This window comes from Hemitrygon akajei, chromosome 20 (assembly GCF_048418815.1).
Source record: "Hemitrygon akajei chromosome 20, sHemAka1.3, whole genome shotgun sequence".
Classification (NCBI taxonomy): Eukaryota; Metazoa; Chordata; class Chondrichthyes; order Myliobatiformes; family Dasyatidae; genus Hemitrygon; species Hemitrygon akajei.
In genome coordinates this window covers 51958410-51976602 of record NC_133143.1, presented here as the reverse complement: position 1 = coordinate 51976602, position 18193 = coordinate 51958410, and the positions used below count along the sequence as shown (strand labels likewise).

Genomic DNA, 18193 nt, shown 5'->3' with positions numbered 1-18193 from the left:
TTTTTGAGGCATTGCCTTTTGAAAGTGTCCTGGATGCTGGGGGGTGGGGCTAGTGGCCATGATGAAGTTGACTGACTTTACCATTTTTGGAAGCTTATTCAGATCCTATGCAGTGGCTCCTCCATACCAGACGGTGGTGCAACCAGTCACCTTAGTAGAAATTTGAGTGTCGTTGGTGACATACTAATTCTCCTCAAACTCCTATTGAAGATTAGCTGCTGTCATACCGTCTTTGTAATTGCATCAATATGTTGGGCTCAGGATAGATCATCAGAGGTGTTGACATCCAGGAAAGAGAAATAGTTAATGCTTGGTGTTATCAGAAGTCAAAGTTGGATAAGACTTGCTTGTAGTGTCCAGGATATAGTTCTACTAAAACTGCTTCAGTGCACTGGAGTTACAGTGCGGTACCTTGAGCTACATATCTGCTAATTATCGACGTGCTCCACAACTGGAAACAGTTTTCCTTTACTTAATCCATCTGAACCTTTTTATTTATTGAAACCTCACTGTAGATCTCTTGATGAAGGGTCTCAGCAAGAAACATCTGCTTTTTATTCCTCTCCAGTTCCTCCAGCAATTTGTGGGTTTTACTCTGGATTTCCGACGTCTGTCGAATCTCTAATGTTTATTAGAATTCCTCGTGATTAGAACTTCTTCACTGCTGTAAAGAAAAACATCACTTTCCACAACCTTTCTAAAATATAGTAATTCCCTGGAACCATTCCTGCAACCTCCCCCATCTAATCTTTACACATCCACATCTACCCGTTCCCTATCACACAAGCTAAATTTGAAATTCAGTTCACCTTGGAACATAGAGAAGTGATCATATTCTTGAACAAACTTGAGATTCACGCTGAACAAGGGCTGATGTATTCAGCTATCTGGAATCTAAGCTCTGGAATTTCAGTACTGAACTTCCCTAAATTCTCTTTCCTGTAAAACAATCCTTCGTGCCTACATGACAAGCTTTTTGGTCATCTGTCCTTGTACCCACCAATGTGGTTTCATGTCTGATTTTGTTCTTATTGTAGAGTACCCTGCAAATGGGAGACGAGTAAGAGCTTCATTCCACACTCTAATCCCTCCATCTATATTGTTCTACTCATTCACATACTAGGGGTAATTTACAATCGCCAACCAATTTAATTGCCCAGACATCTTTAAAATATGGAAGGATAAGTCTCCACATGGGCTTCTTGGAAGTCCAAATATGAACCAGTTGAGCCAAATGGCCTATACCTATACTGTAGACTTCTGTGATTCTAAGAGAGAATTGTGCCATCAAGTTAAACTTAAAGCCAGAAAATTCATGACTGCCAATATAAGCTACTTATTATCAGCTCAGCTGCCCTGTGTGACTTACCCTTTCCAATTTTCTCTTATTAATAGCAGGAAAAGCATCCGTCACTCTTTCTTCCTGATCCTACTGCCAGACTGCTCTGGATTCCTTCCACTTTTTAAAGACTTAACAGGTTGGTAAGTTAATTGGCTACTATAAGTTACTCCTAGTGTGTAAATGAAACATAGAGAAACATAAAAAACCTACAGCACAATACAGGCCCTTCAGCCCACAATGCTGTGCCGAACATATACTTACTTTAGAAGTTACATCAGGTTACCCACAGCCCTCTATTTTTCTGAGCTCCATGTACCTATCCAGGAGTCTCTTAAAAGACTCTATCGTATCTGCCTCCACCACCATCGCCGGCAACCCATTCCACACACTCACCACTCACTGCGTAAAAAACTTAACCCTGATACCTCCTCTGTACCTACTTCCAAGCACCTTAAAACTGTGTCCTCTCATATCAGCCATTTTAGCCTTGGAAAAAAGCCTCTGACTATCCATACGATCAATGCATCTCATCATCTTAATTACCTTATCAGGTCACCTCTCATCCTCCGTCACTCCAAGGAGAAAAGGTTGAGTTCACTCAACTTATTCTCATAAGGCATGCCCCCCAATCCAGGCAGCATCCTTGTAAATCTCCTCTGCACCCTTTCTATGGTTTCCACATCCTTCCTGTAGTGAGGTGACCAGAATTGAGCAGAATACTCCAAGTGGGGTCTGACCACGGTGCTATATAGCTGCAACATTACCTGTCGGCTCTTGAACTGAATCCTACAATTGATGAAGACCAATACACCATATGCCTTCTTAACCACAGAGTCAACCTGCACAGCTGCTTTAACTGTCCTATGGACATGGACCCCAAGATCCCTCTGATCCTCCACACTGCCAAGAGTCTTACCATTAATACTATATTCTGCCATCATATTTGACCTACCAAAATGAACCACTTCACAGTTATCTGGGTTGAACTCCATCTGCCACTTCTCAGCCCAGTTTTGCATCCTAGCGATGTCCTGCTGTAACCTCTGACAGCTGTCCACACTATCTACAACACCCCCAACCTTTGTGTCATCAGCAAATTTACTAATCCCACCACTCCATTTCCTCATCCAGGTCATTTATAAAAATCACGAAGAGAGGGGGTCCCAAAACTGATCCCTGAGGCACACCACTGGTCACCAATCTCCATGCAGAATATGACCCGTCTACAACAACTTTGCCTTCTGTGAGCAAGACAGTTCTGGATCCACAAGGTAAATCCCCTTGGATCCCATGCCTCCATACTTTCTCAATAAGCCTTGCATGGGGTACCTTATTAAATGCCTTGCTGAAATCCATATACATTACATCTGCTTCTCTCCCTTCATCAATGTGTTTAGTCACATCCTCAAGAAATACAATCAGGCTCATAAGGCACGATCTGCCTTTGACAAAGCCATGCTGACTATTCCTAATCATATTATGCCTCCCCAAATGTTCATAAATCCTGCCTCTCAGGATCTTCTCCATGAGTGGAACAAACTAAATGGAATCGATGAGAATGTAGGAAGAATAAAACTGGGATCATTGCAGGATTAGTCTAAATGGATGATGAATGGACTCAGTGGGCTGAAGGCCCAGTTTCTGTGCTATGTCTCCCCCTGACTTTTAAATACACACAATGCATGATTCTTTAGGCATTGGATTTAGCTTTACCTTCATGTTTTAACTGGCTACATCATCATCTGGTATGTGGTGGGGAAGGGGGTGGCGATGGGAATGCTACTGCACAGGATCGAAACAAGCTCCAGTGAATTGTAAACTTAGTTGACTCCATCATGGGCATTAGCCCCCATAGTATCCAGGACATCTTCAAGGAGCGATGCCTTAAAAAGCTGGTGTACATCCTTAAGGGCCCCATCACCCAGGTCATGCCTTGTTCTCATTGCTACCATCAGCAAGGAGGTACAGAAGCCTAAAGGTAACACTCAATGTTTCAGAAATAGCTTCCAACCCCTCTGCCATCCGATTTCTGAATGGACATGAACACTTTTTTATTCCTATTTTTGCACTACTTATTTAATTTAACTATATATAGATATACACATACTTACTGTAAATCACAGTTTTTTCTCTATTATTATGTACTGCTGCTGCAAAGATAACAAATCTCAATATATGCTGGTGATATTAAACCTGACTCTGTTTAAATTATCCCCTTAATGCAGTGGTAATCTATCATTTTGTTAAAATTCTTAATGATCAGGATATCTACTAGTGAGAATCATTGATGACAAAATGAATAAGGGATTTTTAATATTAAAAGCAATTTTTCTGTCAGCCTTCAATAATGCATTATGTTGCCCCTGTTATTATAACTTTTCTGAACAGATCTTCATGAAATATGAGACCACTGTACAAACGAGAGACAGAAAGCAAACAACTAAATATAGCAGATGAATTTGCAACTAAAATGTAACATCTACAAACAGCTTAACCCTGCCATTTCTTCCTAAGTCACTAGAAGTCAGCAATTTGAATAATGGACCATAAAGTGCTTCAGTACCTTCACATATTTCACAATGTACATCTAGAACCGTCAAATTAGAAACAATATTTAATGTCCCTTTTTGGCAGAGGTTATATTGAGATTTAGTGGTGTGATCAATCACCATTTGATCAAATGCACATTTAATCAGCATCATGGTATGGTGGACAGAAGAGCCATAGCACCAAATCTTAAAAACTTTGGCCTGAAATTCTGAAGGGAAAAGCCAGCATTCTGCCACTTGTATGGTAACAAGTGTCAGATATATGTGAGCCCTTTGTTAGTCTTGGAGTTGGACCAAAAGATCCCAAAGTAACAGAACTAAAGTGCCGCGCCAAATGCTTTTGGGACCGCCTGGTGAAGCAAGCCATTGAAATAAGACTAGAGAATAAGAATTTCAACAAAGACGTAAGTCTCACTTAAGTAAGTATTGGAATACAATTTTAAACAAGGTGGGACAGCGAAAACCAATCAGGAGGGACGACGATGGGAGTTGAGCATATATACCACTGGACTAGACATGTCTAGGCACCATTCCTGATTAAGGTGGCGAAGTTTGTCATTGAAATGGTTAAATCGACACCCAGACCCTGCTGGAAGCCCAAGAGTTTATGCGAAGGGTAATGGGCTACATAGGAGGGAAGGGTTAAACTGATTGTGGGATAGGTTTATATGGATCAACACAACATCCTGTGTCGAAGATGTTATCGAAGCACAACAGTATTGTGCTGTACTGTTTCATGTTCTATAATAATTATTTACTCAAAAATTATTCAACACATCATCACAGATTTTAAAATGTAAATGGCTGTCTGGGACATTTAAAAGTGTTCAAGCTCCTCATTATGCCGTCTCTCCTGCTGTGCCTCCTGTCAAAGGTTGTCAGGCAGCCAGCCTGGGCCTCCATCACACGTAGACCTTGGTTAATGTACTGACAGGAGCTCACTGCCCAAACCCCAGGTACTGAGGGTCAGCAAGGTCAGTCTCAGTACCCAGGCCAGGCCAGGATTAGAGAGTGGGGGCCGCACTTGGCGACTTGGGTCCAGAACAGCCCAACTCATGAAGCAAGTCAGAGAAAACCTTGCATAATTAAAGCATTAGCTGGATACCCTGGCTTGGTGACAGGGAGAAGTGGGTAATTTGAAGCTAAGAAATAAATAGAAAAACAAGAAGCTTTCTGGATCCCATCTCACAATGCTGTATTTACTCTTCAGCTCTGTGTTGCTGAAATATATTATCCCCTGATTAAGCTGTATCTCAGTTTTAAGCCCTCATTGATGTTTTCAAATTCCTGCACAGTCTCTGCCCTCACCCATTCTGCAATACATATCAGTCCTATTATGCTTGGCCTCTTGCTCATCTAAGTTTAATCTCTCCATTACTGACAGCCTCTACTCTCTGAAATCTCCTCTATAAGTTTCAACTTACCCGTATATCTCTGCCTCCTTGTTTATGTTGCTCCTCAAGACCACTCTAACTGATATTTTTTGGTTCAATCAGCTTATCATGAGAATGGGCTTAGGAAGTTCTCTTTGTCATTTTATTATTTTCAATGTCGATGATCTTAAGGATTTAAAGATTCGTTTATTCACCACATGTACATCGAAACATACAGTGAAATGTGTCGTTTGCATCAACGAACAACACAGTCCGAGGGTGTGCTGGGGCAGCCACAAGTGTCACCACCCTTCTGGTGCCACCATAACATGCCCACAATTTACTAACCCGAACCAGGACATCTTTGGAATGTGAGATGAAACCAGAACACATGAAGGAATCCCAGTCACAGAAAAAACATACAAACTCCTTACCACCTGTGGCAAGAATTGAACCCTGATGGCTACACTACCATGTCGCCAGATCATGACATAGAACTCCTGCCACCTCAAGGCAATGTCATCACCCTATAACAAGCCTTAATGCTATTAGATAGCATTGCTAATGAACGTATTAATAACGTGAGCCATGGTTTAATATGGTCCACAGGAGTACTGTCATTGCAAAGACCCTGTTGCTGTGAGTTTTAGAGACCATATAGAGATAAGCAGAGTTAAGAAGAGTCCAGAAACTGTTAAAATCCAGGCTTGCAAGCAGTAGGATCAGGGAGATCGGTGATTGATGCTAACCTTTCTTCTTACCACTAAGTAAAGAGTGAACCAGAAAAGATATCTAGTGGGCTGCTGAGCTCTTAGTGACTAGGTGGCACTGACAGTAACTAGAGAGTACTGACAGTGTGGATTTATCACGGAGTTTGGCAAGAAGTTTAATGTAGCAGTTGTCTGGGAGACAAAGAAGAGAAATGTTACTGCTTCTTAATAGCCATGAGAATAGATTGGCAGCAATGTGCCTAACTTAATGAAAGCTGTATTACAAGCTGCAGTAGCAGGTTCCTGTTGCTGTTGGAGTCCTGGTCTTGCAGTGCACCCAAGTGCAATTGGGTTTGATTTTTTACACGCAGTACATAGCTATTAAACTGGCTTTTCGCTGGCTAAATTAGTTGTTGCTTGCTTTCTTTGGCTTGACTTGTGCTTGACGAGACAAACACAGTGTCAGTTCACAGGATGCAATTGCAGAACTATTTGGAATGGTTACCTCCAGACTAGAACGGTGCGTTAATAAGGATGCATTTACATCATACTCCTAAAGAAGGAAAATGAGCTTGACAAAACTTACTTGTATAGTGGAGCGTTATCCTGGCAATGGACAGCAGTCAGGAAAATATGTTACCGCTGAGTAGAAAATTGGTTTGGGAATAGGTGTTGAATGGAAGTTGGGGAAAAAAATCTAGAGAAACTGACTGTTCACCAACTCAACCCCACCTCGTTCTGGGGTGGAACAACAGCCAGACTGGAGACTGGTTCACATTTCAATTAAGGTAATAAGACCATAATACACAGGAGCAGAATTAGGCCATTTGGCCCATTGAGTCTGCTCTGCCATACTGATTTATTAACCCTTTCAACCCCACTTTCCTGCCTTCTTCCCGTAACCTTTGAAGCCCTTACTAATCAAGAACCTATCAACATCCATTTTAAATATACCCAATGACTTGACCTCCACAGCTGGATGTGGCAATGAATTCCAGAGATTCAGCACCCCCTGGCTCAAGGAATTCCTCCTCATCTCTGAAGGGACGTCCCTGAATTCTGAGACTGTCCCCTCTGGTCCTGGACTCTCCCACTACTGAAAACACCCTCGACACGTCCACTCTATCTAGGCCTTTCAATATTTGATAGGTTTCAATGAGATCCTGGTATTATAATTGGAATTGACAGATTTTACAACGGGTTAGCAGTTCAAGGCAGCTGTGGGCGCTCAGTGACTGCATACATTTAGCCCAAGGATCAACAGATTCCCAGGTAGTATGGGAATTGATGTTTGCGGGAATTTGGCCAGAAAGTGGAATCAAAGTAGAGCTTTGGTCATGACCTTATTATAACAGGCTGGGCACACTATGGCCTGCTTCCATTTCCTTTGCTCTACTGAACCTATTCAGAGGGTTAATGAACAGCAGCAGGATAACGTCCCACTCTAATCTCCATGTTGTTGAACTTCTACCAACTATTACTGACATTTTCTATTTCAAATTGCTGCTTTCGTCAGTATATGAGGTCCCATAAATGAATCACTCTGCACTGAAATATTGACATACCACGAGTTACAGGTCTTCCTGTTCAAACACAACAGATGACAGATTCATGAATATTCTTTGTTATACTTCTCTAGCAATGGTAATTCTAGTGCCATAAGGCAGCTTGATAAATGTTTCTGCCACTACTGCAGATATTAGGGCATAAGATCAAAGGCAATAGGAACAGAAGGAGACCATCTGTTCCCTCGAACATCCGCCATCATTAAATTGTTTGCATATTGACACTATCCACTCATGGATCATTCCCATCGGGGAGGGGGCTATGCAACATCCACGCCAGGACCACCGGTTACTTCCAGCAAGCTATCAGGCTGATCAACATCTCCATTCAATAACCCACCACACCCTCCCCACTACCACTACTTTATCATTTCCTGTCAGACACCCTTTGTACAGCTAATCCAGTGCCTTATGTACATGCAATCTGTCTATGTATATAAGCTATGTATTTATGTATTTCTATTCATTGTGTTTTTATTGTGTTCTTTATGCTTATTCTGTTTTTGTTATGCTGCATCCAATCTGGATTAGCAATCATTTCATTCTTCTTTGCACTGTGTTCTGATGAATGATGATAAACAACCTTGAATACTACAAGAAGAGGCCACTCAGCTTATTGGGCTCATGCTAGCTACCAGGACAGTAGTCCCACTAGTCCCAGCACATTCCCCCACCTCACCCCTTTATCTGTCGCTTATACAATACCCATTCAACTCTTCTTCAATTCGCTATCTTCCAAATGCCATTCAAACTCATTTTGTGAAATGACTGAAACAACCGAGCCCGTGTCCAATTTCATTTAAATTAATTTGCCTTTCATTTCTGGTGTAAGCCATATTGCTTGTCTCTTGCTGGTTTTCACAATGTAAATCTCAAGGCCACAGTCCTGTGTCTCTCTCATATTTATCAGAGTTTTCATCAACAGCATGCAGATTTGTGTTCTTTTTAAAACTGCAACTTGACTTTTTATTTTTTACTTCTTCCCTTGGAGGTCCATTTGTGTTTGACTGTCCAACATGCTCTTGGCACATGTCCAACTTTATTGCATTTTCAGCAAGTTCCACCTTTAAACCTGCATTGGTCTGGTGAATGTGAGCCTGTGCTACAACTGTAACACAATCTGTTTGGCCAGCCAGGCCTTTATCTAGGCGGCTCAATTTTGTTCACACTCACTTTCATTCCCGACTGGAACTCAATTGCATTTCTAGCTGCAGTTTCTATCAATACAACTGTTCTTTTAAATGTGAGTTGTGCTTCAGTTAAGCGCCATTTTTAAATGCTTTCTTGTAAAATTCCACAAACTACCGGTAAATGATCCCTCAGTGTATCCCTTAAGCCGATCACTGAAATGAAAATGCTCAGACAATTTCTTCAATTCAGCTGTGCAAGCTGAAATAGATTCCCATTCCTTTTATTTCCACTTATGAAATTCAAAATATTCTGCAATCAGCAATAGCTTCAGCTCTGGAAGTTCCTGCATAACGTTTATGAAACCTTTTCTTTTACACTATTTTTTTATTAATTTCTACATAGAAGAATACAGAGAACCATAAGATATTATAAGTCAAAAAAGGTAAAATAATACCAAATACATTATATTTGAATCACACTTGCAATCTCATTACCCTATGTTCATGTAAATTAAATTAAATAGTAATATTGAAATGTGATAATTTTATTATACAAAAAAAATCTAAGCTGCTACCAAGATCGAAGCTGTTTGGTAAATAAAGAAAAAAGGAAAAAAAGTCCTTATCATATAGTGAAATATGTTATTAGCCAACATCTGTACTTTAACAGCAAATCAAAGGTTTTGAAAATAGGGAGATACATTTGAATAAAAATGAGACAGCTTATCCTTGGTAATGTGGGCCCTATGGACCACTTTAAATTGTAAGAGGGAGTGGCAGGCACATAACGATGAAGTGTTAACCAATTTAAAAATTTCATTCCAAGTTTCCTCAGAAATTGAAGTCTGTAAATCTTGTTCCCAGAGATTTTTAATTTTGTCTAAAGAAGTATTTCTCATTCCCAGCAACATGCCATAAATATTGGATATTGAACCATTATGAAAAGTTTTCAAATTAGAAATTACATCTAATAAGTTCTTATCAGGACTTTTAGGAAATATATATAATTGAGATCGCAGAAAGTCTCTAATTTGTAGATATCGAAAGAAGTGGGTTTTTGGTAAGCTATATTTAGCTGACAATTGCTCAAACGAAGAGACTTCCTCCAAGAAACAAATCCTGGAAACATTTAATACCCAATCTATCCCATTCTTTAAAAACTAGACCGGTCATAGAAGGTTTAAAAAACGTTCATGATATCAGCAAAGTTCATTTTGGCTGGTTTGGATGGAGCAGTTAAACTTCTAAGCAAACTGTATGCTTTTCACATAGTGCACTCAGCAATTCTGGCAGTCACTTTTCATTAGCTATTTGAATTGCTTCAAAATACTGTTCAATTTGTTCTGTATACAACATCGAGTTATCTGGTGTGTAATTGAATGTGTCTAATTTTCTGATGTAGTTTCTGCTTTTTTTATTTATGATTTTTATCACCATGAATTTTGTCCATTTTGTGTCTTTTTAACCCAAGCATCTCTCTCCCCTTCCAAAGAAACAGGTGCTGCACTTTTACTGGTAGGTAGCCATCTCGGGTTCATTTTAAAACTTCTTCATTGTCACTGTTACAGTTTGTAACTCCAGAAACTATGTGAAAGAAAAACCTAAGAGTTGGGATATGTTTTGTCTCCTTAATTTTTTCTTTAGTGAGGTGCGCACATATGACACGGTGGCGTAATAATGTATGCCAGTCACATACTCGTAATGAATTATGCAAACAACAAAGAATGTTTAGTCAAGCAATATATTTACAATATTACTCAAATATTAAATACACTTGAGGAACCATAAGGTCATAAGAGGCATCAATAAAGTACACAGCAATCACCTTTTGCCGATGGTGGAACTAGTTAATACAAGAGAGCATAATTTTAAAGTGATTGGGGGGGAAATGAATAAGCCATGATTGATTTGAGGAGCAGACGTGTTGAGCCAAATGGCCCAATTCTGTTCTAATGTCTTATGGTCTACAGCTCCAGGGCTCTTCCTCTGGGACACGCTGCTCCTGGTAACATCACACCATGCGACAGACTATCGTGAAGTCTGTGCACCTGCTGGGATCGTACAGGAGGACACCCCAGACTGATGGAGACACCTGATTCCCACTTTCAGGACACCTGCCACCTTCTCCGCCATGCCTCTGTACTCACATTGTAGCAGGCTCTGCAGCAGTGAGAGGGTAACATCATGGAGGAAATGAAGGAGAGGGTAGGCCTGGTCCCCCTGGGTCCATCCCTCCAAGCAGCAGCAACCTCTGAGGATGTCAGGAAGCTTGAATGTGTCATGGACACTGGAAGGATAGATTGCAATGAAGGTAAGGAACAGCTTCTGATTACCTACTACAGACTATATGTTGATCAGGTGAGAGCCCTGTCTATTGATAAACATATAGAACATAGAACATAGAATAGTACAGCACATTACAGGCCCTTTGGCCCACAATGTTGTGCTGACCCTCAAACCCTGCCTCCCATATAACCCCCCACGTTCTATTCCTCCATATACCTCTTTAGTAGTCTCTTAAATTTCACTAGTGTGTCTGCCTCCACCACTGACTCAGGCAGTGCATTCCACCCACCAACCACTCTCTAAGTAAAAAACCTTCCTCTAATATCCCCCTTAAACTTCCCTCCCCTTACCTTAAAGCCATGTCCTCTTGTACTGAGCAGTGGTGCCCTGGGGAAGAGGCGCTGGCCGTCCACTCTGTCTATTCCTCTTAATATCTTGTACACCTCTATCATGTCTCCTCTCATCCTCCTCCTCTCCAAAGAGTAAAACCCTAGCTCCCTTAATCTCTGATCATAATCCATACTCTCTAAACCAGGCAGCATCCTGGTAAATCTCCTCTGTACCCTTTCCAATGCTTCCACATCCTTCCTACAGTGAGGCGACCAGAACTGGACACAGTACTCCAAGTGTGGCCTAACCAGAGTTTTATAGAGCTGCATCATTACATCGTGTCTCTTAAACTCTATCCCTCGACTTATGAAAGCTAACACCCCATAAGCTTTCTTAACTACCCTATCTACCTGTGAGGCAACTTTCAGGGATCTGTGGACATGTACCCCCAGATCCCTCTGCTCCTCCACACTACCAAGTATACTGCCATTTACTTTGTACTCTGCCTTGGAGTTTGTCCTTCCAAAGTGTACCACCTGACACTTCTCCGGGTTGAACTCCATCTGCCACCTGATAAAAAGGTGAAGTTCTTGTTTGGAGCTCTAGTGGTAACATGCAGTTAGTAGCAGCCCTGTTTTAGGGAAAGCCAGCAATGTTTACAAGTCCCTGTGCCGGAAATGTGGCATCTTCCTTGCTGAAACCAAAGTTGATCATTCTCTGCTCCTCAAAGGTAAAATTTCCACGTGACCGTTCTGATGCAACAGTGAGCAGGGAAACTGACAATCAAGGTGACCTTGACTTTGATGAGGAAAGCAACTCTGGCACCACATCCTTCCTAGGGAGGTCACATTTCCCTGGGATATCTTGCTTTGAAAACCCAAGCCTGCAAGGATATATATAATGTATTGTATTCTGAGCACATGACAGCTGGTGCAGTGACACTGACCCAATTTTGTGTGGTCTGTCACCCTCATTTTGCCTCTCCCAGTAATAGATAGCACCAACTGAATAAATATTTCAACTGATGTGCATCTGATGTCACTCACAGTGGGCTTGGGCAGGGTCAAGGACTTTAGATTGTATTAAGAGCAACTTTACCAGATTACTGAAATTAATCAAGTAGTTGTCAGTGGTGTGTCTTAAAATTAGGAAAGCAGCTTTGGATGATGTGCTCACAGCTAAAATCTTGAATTGCATCATTTGGGAATTGCATCGTATGAACGGACAAGGAAATAAAGGATTGATTCATTATCTGCCCAGTCATGACCAAAAATTGTATTCTGCATGAACAATGGATGGAGGTACTGGGCCTAATTTCATTATAGGTGTAATTTCAAATGGTTATTTGATGCTACCCATAAAAGAGGTGAAAGGCAAGAATCCAAGCAGTGTGTGCTTATAAAGAATGATGATATCACCAATATTTAGTCATTTGTCTCCATATTTCCCGTTTAATATTTAATTGCTTCCACCCTTAGATCGAAAGTGCTTGACTTGAAATCTACCACCTCTGCATTTTTCTCCCACTTCTGAAATCCACCTCAACTAACCTCTGTTAGTTGAGTATCGGGCACAGACCTCACTATATTATTTATCATTACTGATCCAAAGACAAATTTCTTGACTCTGATGTGGATTTAAGGCCATTTGCCCTATCCGTTCAGTACTCCAAGTCAATTTGAAACAGCATCAGATTGAAGAAATGTGTGAAGTCCTAGGTGGGTAGAGGGGTGCTTGGGGAAAGTATGGCAGAAGAATGACTTTTGTTGCTACAGGAAAAGCAGTTCCTTGAATGTTTTGAATTTAATCATCTCATATACTTCAGATAGACCGCCTGGAAACATATCAAACATAACATAAGAGCGTATTAGCCCTTTGTACTCGTTGAACTATTGTTCACTAATAATTCAGAGGAAAGAGATTTGGCATTGCCAGTAGTAATGCAGGACTCAAGAGTAATTTATTTTAAAATAACTTATTCCCACTCAAGCATTAAACACAGGTTACTCTGTTTCAGAATCCAGCGTATCAATGCTTATGTCACAAACCAGATTTCAAAGATTTTCTTTTGATTAGCTTTATTTGAGACGAAACATACAGTGGAATGGCCCATTTTGCATCAAATCAGTGAATATTGTGCTCGGGAGCCCTCAAGAGTTGTCATGCTTCTGACACCGAAAACAGCACGTCTACAAGTCCCTAACCATAACTGTACGTCTTTGGAATGTGGGAGGAAACTGGAGTACTCAGAGGAAACCCACATAGTGACGGGGAGAACATACAAACTGCTTACAGACAGCCGTGGGAATCGAACTCTGATCAAATATCACCAGCACTGTAAAGTGCTTCCGCTAACTGCTATGCTACCGTGCCGACTTAACATTCCCTGTTTCTCTGCAAAGTTCGAGTTAATAAGTTTGACTATCAGATTTGCCTTCAGTTCAGGCAAGTATATATTTTTTAAACTTAAGTAGCCACATGTTACCTAACAACATTCACCTATGTGCAGTTTACTGCAGAAACATATTTCAAACTACAATTATATTGACGGCATAACACCAACATGAGATACCAGATGTCAGGATAGTTCAAATGTCAGCCATCTGTATGACTAGTAATTGCTTGACTGACATGAATGGGACACTTTACTGTTATAATTACAAGCGAAAATGAAAGGATAACATGCCAGATAAGGGCAATTTGCTCTGTGAAAGAAACCTCATAGGATACAGAATCAATTAGATCTCTTCGGTCTTCACAATACACAAAGACAAATGTAAACAAAACATGCAATGGAGTTAAAAATTGCAGGTAAGAAGAGGCACGGGACAGAATGGGGAGGCAATTTTGTTTACTGGAAGGAGAAATCGATATTCTTGCCACCAGGTTGGAGGCTACACAACCTCCATGAGCAATGACTTGTGACCCAGTGGATGGGACAGAAAGTAATTGATAGAGTTCTGTAACAAAGCACATCCTTACCACCAAGTGAAAACAGTAACTGATAAGCAAAAGTTGAACTGATTCCATGATTTATGGACCTACATTGAAGAGCCCTACAACTCACGTTCTCAGTATTATTTGTTTTTTTAAAATTATTACTATTATTTATTTTTATATTTGCACAGATTGTGTGTTTTTGCACACTGACTGTTTGCGTGCAGTTTTTCATTGATTCTATTTTTATTTCCTGTTCTGTGAATGGTTTCAAGAAAATGAATGTTGGGGTAGTGACATATACATACTCTGATAATGAATTTATTAATAATTTGTACACTGAGGTTTGTACTTTTGGCATAAACCTTTATCCGACTTGCTCACCACTTAAAACATAAGCTCATCTGTTCTCTTTCAGATCTCCACTGTTATCTGCTTCAGTATCCTTTTCCAGATTTCCAGAATTGAATGAATTCAATCTCATCAAAGACATCCATCACCACAAGTTGGATAAAGACCCTCACCATCCAGCACATGCCCTCTTTTCATTACTACCATCAGGGAGAAGGTACCGGTGCCTGAGGATGCACACTCAATATTTCCAGGAACAGATTATTTATTTATTTTTTGCTTAAAGATAAAACGTGGCAATATGCCACCTAATTACATCCATGTGACCAATTAACCTACTAACCATCTGTCTTTGGAACGTGGGACCTACAGGAAACCCACATGGTCACAGTGAGATCGTACAGTACAAACTCCTTACAGACAACAGCAGAACACTGACACTGTAACACAGTGCCGCCCAGTTCTTCCCCTCTGCCGCCAAATGTCTGGACAGTCCATGAACCATAAATACCACATTATTATTTTGCTCTCTTTTTACACAGTATTTCTATATCTTTCTCATTGCATTCTGTTGCATTTTTGATGTATTACACTGTACTGCTGCCCCAAAAACAGAAACTATTTATGACCTACACTCAATAGCTACTTTATTAGGTATATCTGTCCATTAATGCAAACATCTAATCAGCCAATCACGTGGCGGCAACTCAAAGCATAAAAGCACGCAGATATTGTCAAGAGGTTCAGTTGTTGTTCTGACCCAAGTATCCGAATGGGGAAGAAATGTGATATAAATGACTTTGACCGTAGAATGGTTGTTGGTGCCAGACGGGGCAGTTTGAGTATCTCAGAAACTGCTGATGTCCTGGGATTTTCACACACAACAGTATCTAGAGTTTATAGAGAACAGTGCAAAAAGGGGAAAAAGACATCCAGTGAGCAATAGTTCTCTGGGTGAAAACATCTTGTTCATGAGAGAGGTCAGAGGAGAATGGCCAGACTGGTTCAAGCTGACGGAAAAGTGGCAGTAATTCAAATAACCACGCATTACAGCAGTGGTGCACAGAAGAGTATCTCTGAATGCATAACTCATTGAACCTTGAAAGCGAGCAACCACATCCTGTAAAAATCTAGTTATAGAAGCACCTGCAGAAGCTACAAAGACCTCATCCCTGGGAGAGGAAAGATCTTTGGCTAGAAGACGTATGAAGTCTTGTGATGAAAGCGGAACCCATGGGGCCGATGAATCATCAGCCCAGGACGGGAGACTCTGGTCTATGCCCCAACAGGGATGAAGGGCTTAAGAAGAATAAGAAGTGTTCAACTTGGCTGCTGTGCTCTCAACATTCCAAAGGAAATAAAACACTGTAATAATAACAAAAAATGCTGGAAAGATTCAGCAAGTCAAGCAGCATCTGTGAAAAAAGAAACCAAGTTACCGTAGATTCCGGACTACAGAGCGCACCTGATTAAAAGCCGCTGGCTCTAATTTTAGAAATAAAATCAATTTTTTACTTGTAAAGGCCGCACCGGATTTTAGGCCGCACCGGGCCGCAGGTGTCCCACGTTGTAATATGAGATATTTACACAGAAAGATATTATACGTGAGGATTGTTTAACTTTTAATTAAATCCATATGGTAACAAAAACAAATACATATTGCAAATGCTTTTTTTCGAACCGTGCCCTTAACGCGGCTACTTTTAAATATACGTTGTGTATACTTCTTTACTGAACAACATTCCAATATCTCCTAACGACTGGTAAAAAATATATATACTGCAGCCTACCAGGAAAAGTTATTGATCGCCTTTAACTTAAAAGCAGCGTTTTCGCTCCGCCGCTCGACCCCCTCCTTTCCGTTTATCGCAAACGGCATTTTTCCCACAAGACGCGGCGAAACCGGGTGTGACGTCATAGCATCCCGCGATGTAGTACAGAAAACAAATATAGTTAAAACTCTTCTAACTTTAACTAGAAAATGAATTACTAAGCGAAAATATTATAAACTAAATAACTGTCATAAAGGCAGCACAATGCTTTTCTTCGAGTGTTTTCCATGTTGATGAGGGTGAGTACAAATGACGGATTTACAATAATTTAATTGTGAAAGTGCGCTTGATTTATCGTACAATTTCATTGGACCTCTGTGAACTACTCATCAATTTTATTGGTCTACTGTTACGAGGCAAAATGTTTACGAGGCAGCATGAAAAAAAATAATGCATTAGCCGCTCCGTATTAAAGGCCGCAAAGTTCAAAGCAGTTCAAAATGTGGGAAAAAAGTAGCGGCTTAAAATCCGGAATCTACGGTAATGTTACAAGTCAAAGGCTCTTTGTCAATTAGTTGTAGGGTACTGCACAGAACAAGGAAAGAGAAAAGATATTAGTTTTAAGTTGTTGAAAAAGTGAGGGAGAGATAGATAGATTAGTGAAATCTTTTTTTCTCTCACCCTCCCCTGTCAGAATGGCCTGTGTCTGTTTGGAACTGCCCATAACCCCAGCACTAGGGGCAGGGACAACAGACTATCCTGGAATCTCACTAAAAGGTAAGTGAGTTGTGGGCATGCTATGTTGGCATTGGTTCAACGGCAACACTCACAGGCTGCCCAGCATCACGGGTTTGATTTGACGCAAATTACACATGTCAATGTATGTTTCAGTGCACATGTGACAACTAAACCTAATCTTTAAGCTTTTCAACTTAAAGGCTACATTGAAGTCTTGTTAGAACAGCGTAAGAACCCACAGACAGTTAAGTCAGAGAGGGAATGAGATGAAGTGTTAAACTGGATACTGTTCATATCGATGGCTTAGATTAGAAGCTACATTTCAAAAAATGTTCCCAATTCAGATTGAGATTAATTTATCACTTGCACATCAAGACAAACAATGAAGAGTGTCATTTGTGTTAACAGAACACACCTAATGAGGTGCTGGGTCAGTCAGCAAGTGTCAGTATACATTCCAGCACCAATATAGCGTGCCCACAATGCTCAGCAGAACCACAAGCCCCCTTTCTACCCTCCCACTCACCCACATGAGCAGTCCTCCAACTTCAGGACAGGAGGAGAGGCCTCTGGGCCTCCAGTCTCCAGGGTTTGGCCATCAAGCTTCCACTTCCAGACTTCCAATCAGCCCTCATGATCTGATCTTTGGCATCGACCCCGAGACTGGCCGACGACCGGACCCCGGATTCCAGGTGAGCTGAAAGCGTACAAGGAGCCGGCCGGATTCGAACCCAGGACCACTCGCTCGATGTCCGGTGCAGATGTCACTACACCGCTAATTCCACAACACCCCCGCCCTTAAACCCAAACGTGACCTCCAACTCTGCCACATCACTGTCCCTAAATCCTAATTTACAATTTAACTCTTCTCTCTGTCCCCAAAACCTTTAAAAAACTAAGTCTGAGCCATAACCTAGATGGTAATTGCCGTTCGGCACCACAGCAACTGGAAACTGGTTCATTTCTAAAATACTATGATACGTACTGAAATTAAAAGCCACATCCTTTTTTATGTTTATTTTTTTTTTAATACCTGCTGCTTGAAGAGAATCGGCTCAGGTTCCTGAAATATAGGTCACTTCAGACTAACCTGACTGAATTATTTGAAAC

General features: G+C 40.9%; 1 protein-coding gene across 6 annotated transcripts in view; it reads right to left on the bottom strand.

Moving 5' to 3' along the window:
* Positions 1 to 18193, bottom strand: part of nek11 (NIMA-related kinase 11) — a 296435-nt gene that overhangs the window by 171135 nt on the left and 107107 nt on the right. The gene's annotated exons all lie outside the window — the stretch shown is intronic.